This window comes from Primulina huaijiensis, chromosome 4, assembly GCF_012295235.1.
Source record: "Primulina huaijiensis isolate GDHJ02 chromosome 4, ASM1229523v2, whole genome shotgun sequence".
Classification (NCBI taxonomy): Eukaryota; Viridiplantae; Streptophyta; class Magnoliopsida; order Lamiales; family Gesneriaceae; genus Primulina; species Primulina huaijiensis.
The window spans coordinates 5,595,464-5,615,191 of record NC_133309.1 but is presented as its reverse complement, the minus strand read 5'-3'; the positions used below and the strand labels follow the sequence as shown (position 1 = coordinate 5,615,191).

At 38.2% G+C, this 19,728-nt stretch overlaps 1 non-coding gene across 1 annotated transcript; it reads left to right on the top strand.

Moving 5' to 3' along the window:
- The first annotated feature begins 417 nt into the window (after nt 1-417).
- On the top strand, nt 418-528 carry LOC140975970 (small nucleolar RNA R71). The gene has a single exon (XR_012175106.1). It is a non-coding gene; the product is annotated as a small nucleolar RNA R71 (small nucleolar RNA).
- The last annotated feature ends 19,200 nt before the right edge of the window (nt 529-19,728 follow it).

Sequence of the window (19,728 nt, the reverse complement as noted above, 5' to 3'; positions counted from 1 at the left end):
GCTTGTTAATGGAGACATTCTTTAAATGAAGGTAATGTTGGACAATCTTTTGTAGCATGATCATGTGTATCACATATATGACAAACAATTTCTTGAATACTTTTTAATTGACCTCTCTTTTTCATTTCTAATGACTCAATTTTTCTTGCTAAAGATGCAAGTTTAGCTTGAATATCTATATCATCTTTAAGATTATAGATACCACCCCCATTTGTTGAATTATTGATTTTAGTTTTTGGTGGTTCTATTGTGCCTATATTATCCCAATTTTGAGTATTTTCTGCTAATGAATCCAAATACTTCATAGCTTCATTTGGGTTTTTATCTTAAAAAGTTCCATTACACATGAATTCTATCATTTGCCTATCTTTAGGTATTAGACCTTCATAAAAGTGAGAAACTATTCTCCATGTTTCAAAACCATGATGTGGGCATGTATTAAGTAATTCTTTATATCTATCCCAACATTGATAAAATGTTTCTCCTTGTTTTTGAGAAAAAGTAGTAATTTGTCTTTTAAAAGAGTTTGTTCTATGGGAAGGAAAAAACTTTTTGAGAAATTGTTGTTGCATTTCTTCCCATGATCTTATTGAACTTGATCTCAAATTTTGTAGCCATGTTTTAGCTTTATCTTTTAAAGAAAAAGGGAAAAGCTTTAATCGAACTATATCCATGCTACAATTTTGATCATTATAAGTGTTACAAACTTCCTCAAATTCTCTTAGATGTAAATATGGATTTTCAGAATCTAAGCCATGAAAATTTGGTAAAAGTTGAATAATTTGAGGTTTAAAGTTGAAATTAGATGCATCAGGAGGAAAAACTAAACAAGATGGGGCACTAGTTCTAATAGGGTTCATATGGTGCCTAAGTGTTCTTAATTGATCATGTTCTTGATTATTATTATTATTATTGTTATTATTGTTATCATTATCTTGATTATTTGAATTATCATCCATGTTTAAATTATTTTCAGATACTCGAATAAGTCTACCACTTTTTTTTCGACTCCAAATACTCATACAAAAAAAAAACACAATACTTATAAATAAAACATAATTAACAAATATAAACTTAATTTATACCTCCCCGGCAACGGCGCCAAAAACTTGCTACTACTTAAATTATAATTCACCCAAGTGTAGGTTGTCTGCAAGTAATATATTTCGTAAGTACGAGATCGATCCACAGAGAGGTTATTTTAAGTTTAAATTTATTAATTTATAGATTACCAAATGCAAGAACGAAGTTTACAAATTATAAATTTTGTCAAGGCTCGAGGATTTATTCTTGGTTTATGCAATATTGTTTAACTAAAAGTAAAACAAAGGAAACCACCATAAATAATGGTTCCAAGAAAATTAAATATTTAAACACACACCTAATATAATATAGTTCCCACTATAGAAAATACCGAATTCACCGATATTTTATATATGGTACCTATGATTATATATATAACTATATAAATATATAACTGCATAAAATAAATGTTAAATTAAATCATTATATTTCATTTAGAACAACCGGCAGAGCCACGCTATTGCCTAAATGAAATATATGATTTAATAAGTTAGTTGCGGGAAAGTAAAAGTTAGTTGCGATAAAGTAAATGTTAGATGCGGAAAGTAAAAGTTAGTTGCGATAAAGTAAATGTTAGATGCGGAAAGTAAAAGTTAGTTGCGATAAAGTAAATGTTAGATTGGTAGATATCATAATATTTCATTTAGAACAACCGGCAGAGCCACGCTATCGTCTAAATGAAATATATGATATAATTATATAAATATATATATATATATATGTATGTATGTATGTATAATATAACAATAATAATTGATGAAATATTTATTGTATCAAAATTAAACAACAAATCAAGATAACCACTTCAATGGTATCAAGAATTTGATGTAAATTGATAACAACAAATAATTCATTTTTGTACCTACAATAAAAATAAATTAGCAAATTGAAAAGAAATAAAGAAAGAATATACAAAATATAAACAATCATACTTCACAAAGAATTCATCCTCTTCACCTTGACATAATAGATTTAGCTTTCCATGAACTTACTTTTGATCAACACTAAAAACATCACTCATAATTTGGAAAATGAAAAATATATTGGAACTTAGAACTTTTATACTCACTCACACTATATTTTACAATGAGATAGAATGATTCTCAAGCTAGCACAAGGCCTCTATTTACAGGCCAAATGAGAGACAGGGTCAAAAATTTTATTAATGCAATGTGGTTGTAATAGTAGTCTTTGTCTCCTCCAACTTCAATTACATGTCCCTTCTTTCAATGCTTTGTTCCACGACCTTAATCACCGAATTTGACTCTGCTCAAAACAGCAAACATGTGGGGAATTGTCTTTAGATGAATTTGGCCACTTGGTTCACCTCATTTGGTTAAATATTGAAATAGTTATGATTTTTTTACTATATGGTGGTCATGGTGAAAGTAAATTTGTCCTCCTTTTGATATTTTCACAATTTGATCATCTTAACCAACTTTTTAGGCAATCATGTCTTCTGTAAAGTTCTAGATAATTTCTCAAGGATTTCAAACATGTTTGAATCACCTCCATTTGAGTTTTCTAGCTTGAGTTATCATTATTTTGCTAACACGTTGAAAACCTGAAAATAAAACATATTTAGTAAGACATTTAAATATAAACACACAATACTAAAATAGCATAATTTTATAATTTTAATGAAATTTAAATTTTAAAATATAGGTTTTAACATATAATAAATTATTAATTTTAAGTTTCATTATTTTTCTCGAAAGAGTTCAATGAATTTTGCAAGAGTAAAGCAATATCAAGGCAATTCACTTTCCCATGCACCCCATAGCAAAATGGGCTGGCCGAGAGGATGAATAGAACCATTCTTAACAGAGTGAGATGCATATTGACGCACTCAGGAGTTCTCAAGAGTTTTGGGCAGAAGCAGCAACTATGGTGTGCTATCTAATTAATAAGTCTCCTTTTGTTCCCTTAGGATTTTCAACACATATGGAAAGGTGGTCCCAATCACCACCACTCCTAGATGATCTCAAGGTTTTTGGTTGTGCAGCATAAGCACATGCAAAACAGGGAAAGCTAGAAGCAAGAGCAATCAAATGTATTTTTTTGGGATATCCTGAAGGCGTCAAGGGCTATAAACTTTGGTGTATAGAACCTAGAAAACAAAGGACTATAATTAGCGGAGATGTCACATTCAAGGAAGACCACTCTCCTTATAAGGCCTCAACTGAAGCTGATGAGTCTTTAGTTAGACATGGCAGTCCAAATAACACAAATATTGAGGTGGAGCTATCTAATAAACTCCAGCTGACCACTGAAAGAGGCATATCTGATGATAGTGGATCAGAAGGAACCACACAAGATAGGGATAACCTGAAACACTATCAGCTGGCAAGGGACAGAAACATGAGGGTCATTAAACAACCAAAAATATTAGGACATGCAAACTTGGTCTCATATGCATTCTCAGTTGCATCACAAATAGGTGATGATGATCCAATAAGCCTCAAAGATGCCATGAGCTCTGATGCAAAAGAAAATTGGTACCAAGCCATGACAATAGAAATGGAATCCTTGAAAAAGAACCAAACCTGGGAATTGGTACCAAAACCAAACAACCAAAGGATAGTTGGATGTAAATGGATATTCAAAAGAAAGTAAGGTATACCTGGTGTTGAAAAACCAAAGTACAAGGCAAAATTGGTTGCCAAGGGATTTTCACAGATTGAAAGGATAGACTTTCTAGAAGTATTCTCCCCTGTTGTCAAACTGTAATGCCCGGTTATTCGTACAAATGATAATAATGCGTTTATGTCATTTATTATGTAGTTATTTAGCTCATTATGTTTTACATATTGATTGAGATATTGATATTGAGATTGAATATGATTTTTAGATTGTTAATAGTATATTGAGAATGAAAATGTGTCTAAATAGTGATACTAAGATGTGTAGGTAAAAGTAATGTAATGAAGTTGGTAGGAAATGAGATGAAAATATGGCAGTTTTTACGGGTTTTAGCATAATGAGTTGAATATTTATCCAAATTATATGAGGTCACTACCATTAAAAAGCTAAGATATAATACTACAACTTTCATGTTTTGGGTTTAGTCCAAATCATTGTGTAAGATAAGTCAAAAGTGGCCCGAAGTGTGCCGTGCGTATCGCATTTCCTTCACAAACACATTTTGGTAGATTGAGTATAACTTTTTACTTAGACCTTCCAATGACATGAGTCAAATTGGAGAAGCAAGCCAAGAATAGGGCTACAACTTTCATGTTTATCACTTTTTCAGATTATGAAGGAAAGATATGTTTCCGGAGCAATCTTTGAAGAAACTGTGCGCAGAGGCAGAATATGTGGCGCCCGAGCGGTAAGATCTTACTGCCTGAGCGCCCCTACACCAAAAAATTGGTAGTTGTACAGAATGTTCCACGCTCGGGCGGTAGAAATTGACCGCCCGAGCGCCGCTCTGTATATAAAAAGATAAGTATCGATTTTTCTAAGCCATTTCATTCATTTCTCACCTCCTTAACAGCAAGGAACTCGAAATAAACAAGAACTCTTCTTCCCAAAAACTCCTTTCTTCTTTTCCTTCATCATTTTGAAGTTAGAACTTAGTTCTCCATCACAAGAACTTCTTAAGGGTGTAAGTTTTCTTCTCTTTTGGTTGTTATACATGTAGAGGAGTAACTTTCACCTAGTATAGACATAGTAACTGAACTATTGGTGTATTTGACAGTATAGGAGCGAGAAACATTGTCTCAAACCAGTGTTCTTACTCTTGTACTGTAAGTTGGCATGTTCTTGAAGTAATACATGAGTAATATTATGATTTCAAACATTTCTCATTGATTATTGATATATGTACATTGTTAGTATGTTTATTGATGGAAACATAGCACCATATTCCATTGTTATGTAATAAATATGAAAGAAACTCATGAATATTGAAGATGGGTGCTATGTCATGAACATGAAAGGAAAAAGACTGATTTTTATATAGAGCTTGTTGACATCATGGGTGGTTTTAAGTCCACCAAACCTGTTGGCCAATATATGTTCATGGGGCGTGGGGTTGCCAAAGATGCTCCCTGACGTCCAACACAGTATTAGCTATATAATAAAGTAAGCACGGTATTACAGATCAACTAATGAGACTCAAGTACAAAAATGAACATGAATATATGTTATGATATGACATGGTTTAAAGATTCATTGTTGATCATTACTTGATATGTATGTTCTTTCTATGCATATTGATACGTATAAATGCCAACTTATTGAGTTTCATAAACTCACGTAGCTCATGTATTACAGGATCAGGTAATGAAGATATATAGGATGCCAGTTCGCCAATGGATGCAGATTACGTGCCTTACCTCGACAAGAACCTGGACGTCTTATTGTATAGCTTCCGCATATGTACTATAGTAAATTTTATGTCAGGGTTGCTAAGTTATGTGCTTCTACGTGACCTACATGTAGGAGAGTCATCTAAGGCAAGGCCCCAGCAGCCGAAGGTGAAGGCAGTGCGCCACGACCTATGGATGATTTTGCTCAACTGCTCCAACAACAAGGAAAAGTTCAAGGGGAGCAGATACAACAATTACTTGACATGCAGCGGACTACACATGAGCAGGCACAAGTACAAGCCATCCTATCTAGACAAGGGCATGTTCAAACAGATGTGTATGGTCGCTTTCGACGTCTGAATCCTCCTGAATTCATGGGAAGCACCGATCCGGCAGTAGCAGAAGAATGGATTAAATCATTGGAGTCCATCTTCTCCTACCTCCATATGGAAGATGCTGACAAATTCACTTGTGTCATCTTTCTGTTAACAAAACATGATAGAATATGGTGGAAGAGTTCAAAAAAGTGGCATTCACTGCAAGACCATTGACATGGGATACATTTAAATCCACGTTTTACAACAAATATTTCAGTAAAGATGTACGAGCCAAGAAAGCCAGTGATTTTCTTAATTTGAAGCAAGGAACCATGTCCATGACTGAATATATACAACAATTTGAGGTTGGAGTCTAGTATGTACCATATATTGCACATGATGACACAAGTAAGGGCGAACATTTCATGCGGGGACTTCGTTCTGAAATTAAAAGAGATGTACGAAAGTCGAAAGTTTCTACATATGGGGAGATAGTGGAAAGAGCACTTATGGCATAATAGGATGAGCAACACATTGACAGAGACAAGCAACAGTGAAGGTAGCAGTACTTTCAGAAGAACCAAGGGACAGGACAGGGCAAAAAGACCGATAGTAAAGGTACTCGACCAAAAGAACTCCGTGGCAAGGGTCTCCCTCCACGTAAGGAACTAGACAGACCACCTTGTCCTAAATGAGGCAAACCCCATGGCAGTGAATGTATGCTAGGTTCCAATGTTTGTTATCGCTGCAAAAAGCCAAGGAATCTTGTCAGAAATTGTCCATGAAGTTCTGAGAAAGTACAAGGACGTCTTTTCTTGATGACTAAAGAGGAAATGGATGCAGATACATCGATGATCACTGGAATGTTCTTGATTTCTGGTATCACTGCTATTGTTTTACTAGATTCGGAAGCCACACATTCCTTTATTTCGAAATCGTTTGTAAGGAGACTGGGCGTTAAAACAAGTACAACAGAGACACAACTTGCCATAGCTTTACCTTCCGGACAAGAATTACAGACAAGTCAGATTGTGCGAGGGTGTCCAATATATGTCCAAGGTCATCAGACGTATGCTAATTTGATAGTTTTGCAAATGACCGATCTTGATGTGATACTGGGAATGGATTGGCTCTCGAAGTATAGAGTTAATATTGACTGTGGCATGAAAGTGATCGAATTTGCACCAATAGGAGTTTAACCATTCACAGTAACAAGTGCAGGTATATCCTTACCTCTTCGGATAATCTCTTGTATGAAGGCTTGTAACTTACTACATAAGGGGTGGGGTGTCAAGGATACTTAGCATTTATTTTAACTATTGACCCAGATGTTCGTGAATTAAAAGATACAGATGTTGTTTGTGAATTTCCAGAGGTAATTCCTGATGATGTAACAGGCTTACCCCCAGATAGAGAGATCGAATTTGTGATTGATTTTGTGGCAGGAACTCGTCTGATCTCAAAAGCTCCTTATCGACTAGCTCCTACAGAAATGAAAGAATTGAAAGAACAATTACAGGAATTACTTGATAAAGGGTTTATTAGACCGAGTTTTTCACCGTGGGGTGCACCTGTTTTATTTGTGAAGAAGAAAGATGGTACCCTTCGTCTGTGTATTGATTATCGGGAGTTGAACAAAGTGACAATTAAAAACAGATATCCACTCCCAAGAATTTATTATTATTTTTATCAATTACAAGGAGCCGCTATCTTTTCGAAGATTGATTTACGATCAAGCTATCATCAACTAAAAGTAAAGTCAGATGATATATCAATGGCCTTCCGAACCAGGTATGGCCATTATGAATTTCTAGTAATGCCATTTGGACTAACGAATGCACCAGCTGCTTTTATTGATTTGATGAACAGAATTTTCAAGCCATTTTTAGGCAAGTTCGTGATTGTATTTATAGATGATATCCTCATCTGCTCACGAACTGTAGAAAAGCATCGAGAACATCTGAAATTAGTCATGCAGACTTTGAGGGATAAACATTTGTATGCAATATGGAAAAAATACGACTTTTGGCTTGAACAAGTAGCATTCTTGGGTCATATCATTTCAAAAAAAGGCTTATCAGTGGATCCAAGTAAGATTAAAGCTGTTAATAACTGGCTACGACCAACTACTGTTACTGAGATACGTAGTTTTCTTGCGTTAGCTGGTTATTACCGTCGTTTTATAGTGGGATTTTCTAAGATAGCATTGCCTTTGACTGCGTTAACACGAAAGAATGTGAAATTTGTATGAAACGAAGCATGTGATCGCAGTTCCCAAGAGTTAAAGGCAAAATTGACATCAGCACCAGTCCTTTCTATTCCAGAAGGATCATGTGATTTGTGGTATACAGTGATGCTTCGAAACAAGGTTTAGGAGCAGTCTTAATGCAGCACGGAAAGGTGATTGCTTATGCCTCAAGGCAATTGAAAGAATATGAAAAGAACTATCCCACACATGATTTAAAACTGGTATTAATGGTCTTTGCGTTGAAAATATGGCGTCACTATCTGTATGGTGAGCAGTGTGAAATATACACTGACCACAAGAGTTTAAAATAATTTTTCACGCAAAAATAATGGAATATGCGACAACGACGTTGGTTGGAATTAGTGAAAGATTATGATTGTTTTATTAATTATCATCCAAGTAAAGCCAATGTTGTTGCAGATGCGTTAAGTCAAAAGTCCAGTTCTATATCCGCAATGCAAGTACAAGAACAAATCTTATGAGATTTACAGAAATTGAAGATTGATGTTATTCCAAAGGGAACTGCAATCCAGTTATCATCTCTCATGATTCGACCAACACTTGCAGACAGAATTAAGGCCGAAAAAAGTGCAGATAATGACTTACAACAAATGAGGCAGCGAGATGAGGAAAAATGAAAATTGAACTTCGAATTGAATGGGGAAGGAATGTTGACATATCGAGGTAGATTGTGTGTGTCAAAACAAGGAACGATTAGAACCGACATTCTTATAGATGCACACGCTACACCATACTCGATCCATCCAGGAGGCACGAAAATGTACAAAGATTTGAAACCATTATTTTGGTGGCTAGGTATGAAAAAAGACATTGCTCAATTTGTTGCACAATGTCTAACTTGTCAACAAGTCAAGGCTGAACATCAAAGACCAGTAGAACTCTCGAAACCATTGCCCATTCTTGAATGGAAATGGGAACATATCACAATGGATTTCATACTAAGTTTGCCAAGAACACAAAGAGGATTCAATGCTATATGGGTTATTGTTGATCGGCTCACAAAATCAGCTCACTTTCTTCCGGTGAAGACCACATACTCGATGAATCAATATGCTGAAGAATACATCAAAGAGATAGTGAGGCTTCATGGCACCCCAGTGTCCATTGTATCTGATAGAGATCCAAAATTTACGTCTGCATTTTGGAAGAGTTTACATCATGCTCTGGGAACTCGATTGACATTCAGTACAACATTCCACCCTTCAACTGATGGACAATCAGAACGAGTGAATCAGATCTTAGAAGATCTGTTGAGGGCCTGTACTATTGATTTTCCAGGTAGTTGGGACAGTAAACTACCATTGGCTAAGTTTACATACAACAATAGCTATTATTCAAGTATTGGAATAGCACCATATACTGCATTATATGGTAGAAAATGTCGATTTCCAGTACATTGGGATAAAGTAGAAGAAAGAAAATTATTAGGCCCTGAATTGGTACAATAGACAGCTGAATTGTTCACCAAGATCAGAGAAAGAATGCACACTACCCAGAGTCGAAAGAAAAGTTATGCTGATGTGCGACGTCGTCAATTGGAATTTCAGGTCGGTGACCATGTAATTGTAAAAATATCACCATTGAAGGGCATTTTGCATTTTGGTAAGAAGGTAAAATTAAGTCCAAGATATATCGGTCCATTTGAAATCTTGGAAAGAATACGAGACATGGCCTACCGAGTTGCTTTACCACAGAACTTGTCAAATGTTCATAATGTTTTTCATGTTTCCTTGCTACGGAAATTTTTGGCCAATCTTTCTCATGTTCTTCATTACAAACCATTAAAACTTGCATCGAATCTCTCGTACGAAGAACGGTAAGTCCAAATCCTCGACAGGAAATCAAAAGTATTACGAGGCAAGGAAATACCCTTTGTGAAACTATTATGGCACAATCATATAATTGAAGAAGCAACTTGGGAGCGAGAAGATGAAATTCAACAGAGATATTCTTAACTATATTGTACGTAAAATTTTGAGGACGAAATTCTTTGGAAGAGGGGAGAATTGTAATGCCCGGTTACTCGTACAAATGATAATAATGCGTTTATGTCATGTATTATGTAGTTATTTAGCTCATTATGTTTTACATATTGATTGAGATATCGATATTGAGATTGAATATGACTTCTAGATTGTTAATAGTGTATTGATAATGAATATGTGTCTAAATAGTGATACTAAGATGTGTAGGTAAAAGTAGTGTAATGAAGTTGGTAGGAAATGAGATGAAAATATGGCAGTTTTTACGGGTTTTAGCATAATGAGTTGAATATTTATCCAAATTATATGAGGTCACAACCATTATAAAGCTAGGATATAATACTACAACTTTCATGTTTTGGGCTTTGTCCAACCTATTGTGCAAGACAAGTCAAAAGCGCCCCGAAGTGTGACGTGCGTATCGTCATTTCCTTCACTGACACAATTTGGATGATTGAGTATAACCTTTTACTCAGACCTTCAAATGACATGACGCTAATTGGAGAAGCAATCCAAGATATAGATCTACAACTTTCATGTTTACCATTTTTTCAGATTATGAAGGGAAAAGACGTTTCTGGAACGATCTTTGACGAAACTGTGCGCAGAGGCAGAATATGTGGCGCCGGAGCGGTAAGATCTTACTATCCGAGCGCCCCTACACCAAAAAATTGGTAGCTGTACAGAATGGTCCATGCGCGGGCGGTATAAATTGAGCGCCCGAGCGTCGTCCTATATATAAAAAGATAAGTATCGATTTTTCTAAGCCATTTCATCCATTTCTCACCTCTTTAACAGAAAGGAACTCGAAAGAAACAAGAACCCTTCCTCCCAAAAGCTCTTTCTTTTCCTTCTTCATTTTGAAGTTTTAACTTAGTTTTCCATCACAAGAACTTTCTAAGGGTGTAAGTTTTTGTCTCTTTTGGTTGTTATACATGTAGAGGAGTAACTTTCACCTAGTATAGACATAGTAACTAAACTATTGGTGTATTTGACAGTATAGGAGCGAGAAACATCGCCTCAAACCAGTGTTGTTACTCTTGTACTGTAAGTTGGCATATTCTTGAAGTAATACATGAGTAATATTATGATTTCAAACACTTCTCATTGATTATTGATATATGTACATTGTTAGTATGTTAGGAACCGCGGATTTTTTGGTACACCACATGGGTGGTTTTAAATCCACCAAACCTATTGGTCAATATATGTTAATGGGACGTGGGGTTTCCAGAGGTGCTCCCTGACGTCCAACACAGTAGTAGCTATATAATAAAGCAAGCACGGTAGTACAGGTCAACTAATGAGGCTCAAGTACAAAAATGAACATGAATATATGTTATGATATGATATGGTTTAAAGATTCATTGTTGGTCACGACTTGATATGTATGTTCATTCTACGCATATTGATTCGTATAAATGCCAACTTATTGAGTATTATAAACTCACGTAGCACATGTATTCAAGGATCAGGTAATGAAGATATATAGGATGCCGGTTCGCCAATGGATGCTGGTGACGTGCCTTACCTCAACAAGAACCTAGACGTCTTATTGTATAGCTTCCGCATATGTACTATAGTAAATTTTATGTCAGGGTTTGAAACAAGTTCCACGATATGTAGGATGATACAATGTATGTTTGTATATGAGAATATGTTTATATGTGTATATAGATGTTGTTGCTTGAGTTTCGGCTTAGACAAAATGTAGGAACATCATACCAAAATTTTTATAAACCATCAAATTGGTGCCCCTTGTTTTGAATTGCTTCATAATATAAATATATCATTAAACTCCTACTTTGATTATAAGTATAAGTATCATTAATCTTTCAAGTATAGAAATAGGGTGTGACACAAACATAGATCAATAAGGTCGGTACTGGCTCTAGCAACAAAGGAAGACGTGGAGCTTGAGCAATTAGATGTAGTGCAGACTTTCTTCAGGGTGAACTTGAAGAAAAGATATACATGCAAAAACCACATATGTTTGAAGCCAAAAGTGAGACTCCTCTAGTATGCTTGTTAAAGAAATCTCTTTATGGCCTAAAGCAAGCACCTAAGCAGTGGTATACATGCTTCGATGACTTCATGATAAGTCATGAATTCTCAAGGAACAACTATGATTGGTGTGTATATCACAAGAAGTTAAAATCTGGAAATATCATGCACCTACTGCTCTATGTGGATGACATGCTAATTGCTTGTACAGATACAATAGAAATTCTATCTTTGAAAGCTGACCTAAGTAGTGAATTCGAGATGAAAGATCTTGGACAAGCTAAAAGGATTCTTGGCATGGAAATCAAAAGAAATAGGCAGAAGAAGGAGCTGGTCTTGGTGCAACAGGGATATGTGTTGAAAGTGTTAAAGAGATTTGAAATGCAAAACGCAAGACCATACCAATGGCTTACCATTTCAAACTCTCAACAAACCAAGAACAAAACCCTGCAAAAGAAATAGAATACATGAAGAAAGTTCCGTATGCAAGTGCAGTAGGTAGCTTAATGTATCTGATGGTTTGTACTAGGCCTGACCTGAAAGGGGATCGATTAAGGTGCCCGCTTGCGCAACAGAAGTTTCAAAATTATTTTTCTAGCAAGAAAACTGAGCACCCTAAACTATAGTGTGTAGCAAATACAATAAAACACACAAATGTCATACATAGGGTGTTTTATAAAAATATACATATCAATTACAATAGACTGATGATGGCTACAACTTAGTTGTCAAAAAACTAATATCTTCAATAGCACGACAAATCGTCGAGCTTCCAAGAGCACACCTTGCTCAAAATTAAGCCCACCACCAACAAGCTAAATCCACTCTAATTTTGCATTAGAAAAATTAGAGCATTTTAAATTTGAGAAGAGAGAGTTTCCTCAACAATTGAAGAAAGAAAAATCGAAGAATAATAATCAAGAAGTTTCGGCCACCAAAAGTTGCCTCCAACCCTTTACCTCCCAAGCATGCAATTCTATTTGGGCTTGTAACAATTATTAAGCACATGGACTTTTATTTAAATGTTTCAAACATATTTGATAACATTCAAAATTTACTTGATTTTACTCAAGCCCACTAGTTGAATAATTATTTTGTAGAGGCCTAAAAATCCTTACTTGAAAATTTGCGGAAAATTTAAAATTTTTCTTTTAAAATAAATGGAGTGCCTCATTCATACCAAAAACTGATAAAATATTTAACGTTCAAAACAGCAGCGGAAGAAATTATTACTTGCCAAAATAACAAGTTAAAGTATTCAATAACTAATAAAATATTTGAGCATCAAAATGGCAAGTGCTGAAACTGAGGTCCTCGGGTGCCACTACTGCCGACTCGAGCTAGCTCACTGGTCCCCGCCCTCGATCCCGACATCATCATTACCTACAACAATCAAGTCTAGTGAGTCTAAAGACTCAACATGCATATATCGTAAATAACGAGTAAATATAGTAAAATTGCATGGGAGTAAAATTTCATGTCATGAGGCATATCGTAAAATGTCGTGTCATGATTAATTATAATACGTGCATAGCTGAACTGAAAATCATAGTGAAACTGTTTGCTCCTTGGAGCCCTGTACTGAAATAGCATATAATAATTTTCTGTGAGATTATGGTCTACGCAAGTGGTCCCTGAACTGAACTGAACTGAGCTGACCGATACTGGTGACCGGACCGATACTGGGGATCGGATTTACGTCTGATCAGACTACTGCCACAGTACTGGGTGAAACAACTGAACTGACCGGTAACTGGTGACCGGGCCGATACTGGGGACCGGACTTAAGCATGATAGTAAAGTGACCACAAGCAATATCGCATAAATCTCAAAATTTGTATTTTTGCACGTAATATAATTAAATAACTGAATTAAATATCCTGTACCCATTTTACTGCTTGGATTGGATCGCTCCCAGGCTCGCTGCAACCTAAATATGCCATGAAAAATATGCAATAGATTTATGGGACCAAACTATACAATAACCTTCAAAAATGTGACAATTACGCCTACCGACTTCGTATTAAATCATGACTCCGAGCCAACCCGAACCAACACTGAACCATCATGTAGTCATGATTAAAATACGTCTAAAATGATCAAATAATGCTCCTAAAATGGTGAGGGCCGAAATCTAGGTGAATGGAGGCCAAAACATGAAACGCTCTTTCGAGAGTCAATTTGGCACATCGCACCGTAAATTCTCGTACGACCTCAAAAATGATCCGAATCACGAACGGCCAAAAACATGACCTTCCTAACTCGATGAGGTACTGTCCAGTCCAAGGCCATGGGCTAAAAGCCAACCGAGAACTCGAACGAGCCACTGAACCGTCACAGCAAGTTGCTGTCCAGAAATACAGCAGCTGTGCTTTGGTTTCTTGCGTCGATTGCGAGGCTAATGGCCATTGGGGCTTGAACCACCGACCAGAATCTCTTACCAACATCCCAAGGAATGATTTGAACCATGGCTAAGGGCCCTAGGCCAGCCACAATTCGCATCACACCAGCAACAACCGAAAAGTTCCAACCGAGAACCAATTCTGCGCGTCGGGGCATTGTTCTTGTTTAGCTGTCACCGATCGTTCGAGTGGCCATTTAATTGACCAAGACACGATCTAGACATCTAGGGGCATGGTATGAACCGTGGCTAAGGGCCATAGGCCAACCAAGATCCACACCATTCCACAAAAGTCGAAACACACATGCTGTCAAAAATGATAAGCCGAAGGGTGCAGGGGCTGTTCTTGAGTATTTTGTAAAAACCGATTAACCAGGGACCAAGCCACCAAAAGGGCAACTTAGTCACGTCTTAGACATGCTAGGGAAGTGATCTAACCATGGCTATAGGCCTTGGGGCAGCCATGATCAGTTTCATTTCCCTTTTGACAGCAACTGAATTTTCGAAACACAAATGGAGAGCAATGGGGAGTTGCTGTCATTTTCTTGATCTCCAGCGTACATGAGTTTAAATGAATAGACCAACATGGTCCTTATGCATCCTATTACATGTCTAGATGTCGCCTTAGGAGCCTGGAATCGAACCAATACCTGAAACCCACAAAACAAAGCAAACCGTGAAGCTTGTCATGAAACTCAAAAAAAATCTGCATCTTTATTTTCGAAATGTTCATGATATATTTCGGTTTTTGGCAATTAAAACATGATCATGTAAGGTTTAAAAAACATAATACGACTTGATTGAAGAGTCAAGGAAAAATATATGCATGCCTGGTTTCGTTTGAAAGAAAAACGAAAAGAACGAGACGATCCGGCGCGGAGGAGGTGGAGCGTTTTCTTTTCTTGCTTGCTACTCGATTTTCTCTCCTAATTCTTGCTAGGATGCTCACGGTTTTTACACTATGAAATGCCTCTGAATTTCGGTCATGGGGGAGGGGAAGTGATGGTTAGGAGAGTGAGGGAAAATGAGTGCAATATAGGTGGAAAAAGCAAGACCAAGTCTCCATTTTATTTTTTTGAAATTTGAATTTTGGTTGCTAACAAATATTTGTTGGGGAGAGAAATGGATGGGGTGACCGATTCTTCATGCTAGACTAGGTTAGGATATTGGTTAATAATTAATTAATTAAGGTGGATAAAGAATTAAAAAGATTAGTATGCTAACTCAACAAAGAATGGGTCAAAAGGTGATGAGTTGGAAATGACTAGTCTAGATACTAATGACCGAAAATTCAATAATATATGGAGGGGAAATGTTGATTATTTACTAAATTTATAACCCTTATAAGCCTTACCTATCCTTTAATTAATTTAGTGAACTAACCCCTTAATTATGGAACTTAATTGAATTTACTTTCTACTCACCTCAAGTTGCTTAAATAAATCCTCAAACCTCCTTAATAATTTAAATTAACTTACTTGCTAGCTAAAATAAATTCCGGAAATATTTTCTAAATCTTAAATTTTATCTCTAAACTCCAACTCCAGCCCGGCCTTACTGAAATAACTGAAAGGATAAAAATTTAAACTACTACGTAAAATAATTAAATTTAAATACTCATGCAATAAAAATCATTTTAAAATACTAGAATTATGCATGGCTTATACGTAGTCTAAGTTACGGGTTCTACAATCCTTCCCCCCTTAAAAGAAATTTCGTCCTCGAAATTAAGACTCACCGAATAACTCGGGGTACCGACTCCTCATCTCTGGCTCTGACTCCCACGTAGCTTCCTCCTCTGAATGGTTGAGCCACTTGACTTTGACTCGCCTAACCAGCTTGTTCCGAAGCTTCTTCTCCTGCCTGTCTAGGATCTGCACTGGCCTCTCCTCATAAGATAGGTTCGGAGTAAGCTGCAACGGCTCGAAGTTTAAGACATGCGAAGGATTCGCCATGTACTTCCTCAGCATAGAGACGTGAAAGACATTGTGTACTCCGGCCAGATTCGGCGGAAGAGCCACACGATAGGCTAGCGTCCCAACTCTGTCGAGGATCTCAAATGGTCCAATGAATCTCGGACTGAGCTTCCCTTTCTTTCCGAATCTCATGACACCCTTCATGGGTGCCACCTTCACGAAAACATGATCGCCCACAGCAAACTCTAACTCTCTCCTTCTCTGATCTGCATAGCTCTTCTGTCGACTCTGAGCAGTCCTCATTCTATCACGGATCCGGGCTACTACATCAACAGTCTGCTGTATAATCTCTGGACCCAACTCTGCTCTCTCTCCTACTTCATCCCAATGAACAGGAGATCTGCACTTGCGACCATATAGTGCTTCATACGGAGCCATTCCTATAGACGACTGAAAGCTGTTGTTATAGGTGAACTCTACCAATGGCAAGTTCGACTCCCAACTCCCTGAGAAGTCAATGACGCAAGCACGGAGAAGATCCTCCAAGATCTGAATAACTCGCTCTGACTGCCCATCTGTCTGCGGATGGAAAGCTGTGCTAAACAGCAACTTCGTACCCATGGTCGAATGCAAACTCTTCCAAAACGAGGAAGTAAATCGGGGATCTCTGTCAGACACGATAGAAACTGGAATGCCGTGAAGTCGGACTATCTCTCGGATATACAACTCCGCATACTGAACCATAGTGAAAGTCGTCTTAATAGGCAAGAAGTGCGCTGATTTGGTAAGACGATCTACAATCACCCAGATAGCATTCGATCCTCTGGCTGACTTCGGCAATCCTGTCACAAAATCCATGGTAACGTTCTCCCACTTCCACTCGGGAATAGGAAGAGGCTTGAGCAAACCTGCTGGTCTCTGATGCTCGGCCTTCACTAACTGGCAAGTCAGACACTCGGATACAAATCGTCTGATGTCTTTCTTCATCCCAGGCCACCAATACAATAGCTGTAGATCTTTGTACATCTTCGTACTCCCTGGATGAATAGAGTACGGCGACATATGGGCCTCTGATAAGATGTCTGCTCGGATAGAATCACTGCTAGGAACCCATATCCTGTCTCGGTATCTCAGTATGCCGTCGCTGACTGAATACAAAACACTGCCCTTGGCCTCATCTCTCTGCTTCCACTTGGCCAACTGCTCATCTGCTGCCTGACCACTGCGAATACGGTCAAGAAGGGAAGACTGAATGGTCAAGGTAGATAGACGGGGAACTCTACCTCGAGGATAAGTCTCAAGATCAAACCTCTGCATCTCAAACTGAAGAGGTCTCGAAACTGCCAAATGAGCCATCACTGCAACTTTTCTGCTCAGTGCATCTGCAACTACATTAGCCTTACCCGGGTGGTAGCTAATGTCACAATCGTAGTCTTTCACAAGCTCCAACCAACGCCTCTGACGCATGTTCAGCTCCTTCTGCGTAAAGAAATACTTGAGGCTCTTGTGGTCGGTAAAGATCTGGCACTTCTCTCCATACAGATAGTGCCTCCAAATCTTCAAGGCAAAAACTACGGCGGCCAACTCTAAATCATGGGTAGGGTAGTTCTTCTCATGAGTTTTCAGCTGTCTAGAAGCATAAGCTATCACCTTCCCATGCTGCATCAATACGGCGCCAAGACCGAGCTTCGAAGCATCGGTATACAGAACAAACTCACCGGGCCCTGACGGCATGGCCAAAACTGGTGCTGAGATAAGAGCTTGCTTCAAAGTGTCGAAGCTCTTCTGACACTCCTCGCTCCAAACAAATTTCACATTCTTCTTTGTCAGTGCTGTGAGTGGAACTGCAATCGAGGAGAATCCCTTGATGAACTTCCGGTAATATCCTGCTAGGCCAAGAAAACTGCGGATCTCGGATGCATTCTGAGGCACTACCCAATCTCTGACTGCTGCAACTTTCGCTGGGTCCACCTCAATGCCACTGCTAGAAACAATGTGGCCTAAGAACGCCACCTTCTCCAACCAGAATTCGCATTTACTGAACTTTGCGAATAGTTTGTGCTTCTGCAATGTCTGCAACACTGTAGTCAGATGCCTGCTGTGATCCTCCCGATTCTTGGAGTAGACGAGGATGTCGTCTATGAATACTATCACGAACTGATCGAGGTACGGCTGAAATACGCGATTCATGAGATCCATGAAGATCGCTGGCGCATTCGTCAAACCGAACGGCATCACAAGGAACTCGTAGTGGCCATAACGAGTCCTGAAAGCTGTCTTCGAAACATCAGCATCTCTCACTCTCAACTGGTGATAACCGGAACGCAGATCTATCTTAGAGAAAATCGAAGCTCCCTGCAACTGGTCAAACAGATCCTCAATCCTCGGAAGTGGGTATTTATTCTTCACTGTAACCCTGTTCAACTCCCGATAGTCAATACAAAGTCTCATCGAGCCATCCTTCTTCTTAACAAACAAGACTGGCGCGCCCCAAGGTGAGAAACTAGGGCGAATGAACTCCTTGTCAAGAAGTTCCTGAATCTGCTTCTTAAGCTCTGCCATCTCTGTCGGGGCTAGTCGATACGGCGCTTTTGAGATCGGAGCCGTACCTGGCATAAGCTCGATGGAAAACTCCACCTCTCTCTCAGGTGGAACACCAGAGACGTCCTCAGGGAAAACGTCTACGAAGTCTCTAACAATCGGAACATCTGAGGCTGACTGACTGGGTGCCTCGGGGACAGATATAAAAGTTGCTAAAAATGCCCGACACCCTCTATGCATGAGCTTTCTAGCCTGAACATATGGAATAATGCGCGGTAAAGGAAAGTACCTGTCCGGCTCAAATAAGAACTGAGTCATCCCAGGCGGTCGAACTAGAATGGATCTCCGCTGAAAGTCGATCAAAACTCTGTTCCGCGATAGCCAGTCCATCCCCAGAATGATGTCAAACTCTGGCATCGGCAATAAGATGAGATCCGCATAAACAAGATTTCCATGCAGCTCAAGGTCTATGTCTCGGATCACGCTGGTGGCGGTTATCTCCTCTCCCGAAGGCAATGACACCGAATAGGCTACATCTAGCCCGATGGTCTTAACTTTGAGAAAGTTTGCAAAGACCTCTGAAATAAATGAGTGGGTAGCCCCTGAATCTATCAGGGCTTTGGTAGCTGAGCCAGCTATGAAAATTCTCCCTGAAAGTTCGGAACACTAAGCTGAACCCAAATAATCACAAGAGCTAAGCTTATAGACATGCAAAGGTCACAGTTCTTCTAACTAAATCCCGAAAATAATACTGAGTAGAGCATGCAATCCTATCGCAATTCTAAGTTCAAAATCTTAATCCCGATTCCCAAAACATTGGAATGCAAATGTAACTTAAAGCTGTAAGGTACCTGTCATCAGCATGGTGTCAGGGTTCGTCTCCGCAGCATGGAGAGCAAAAA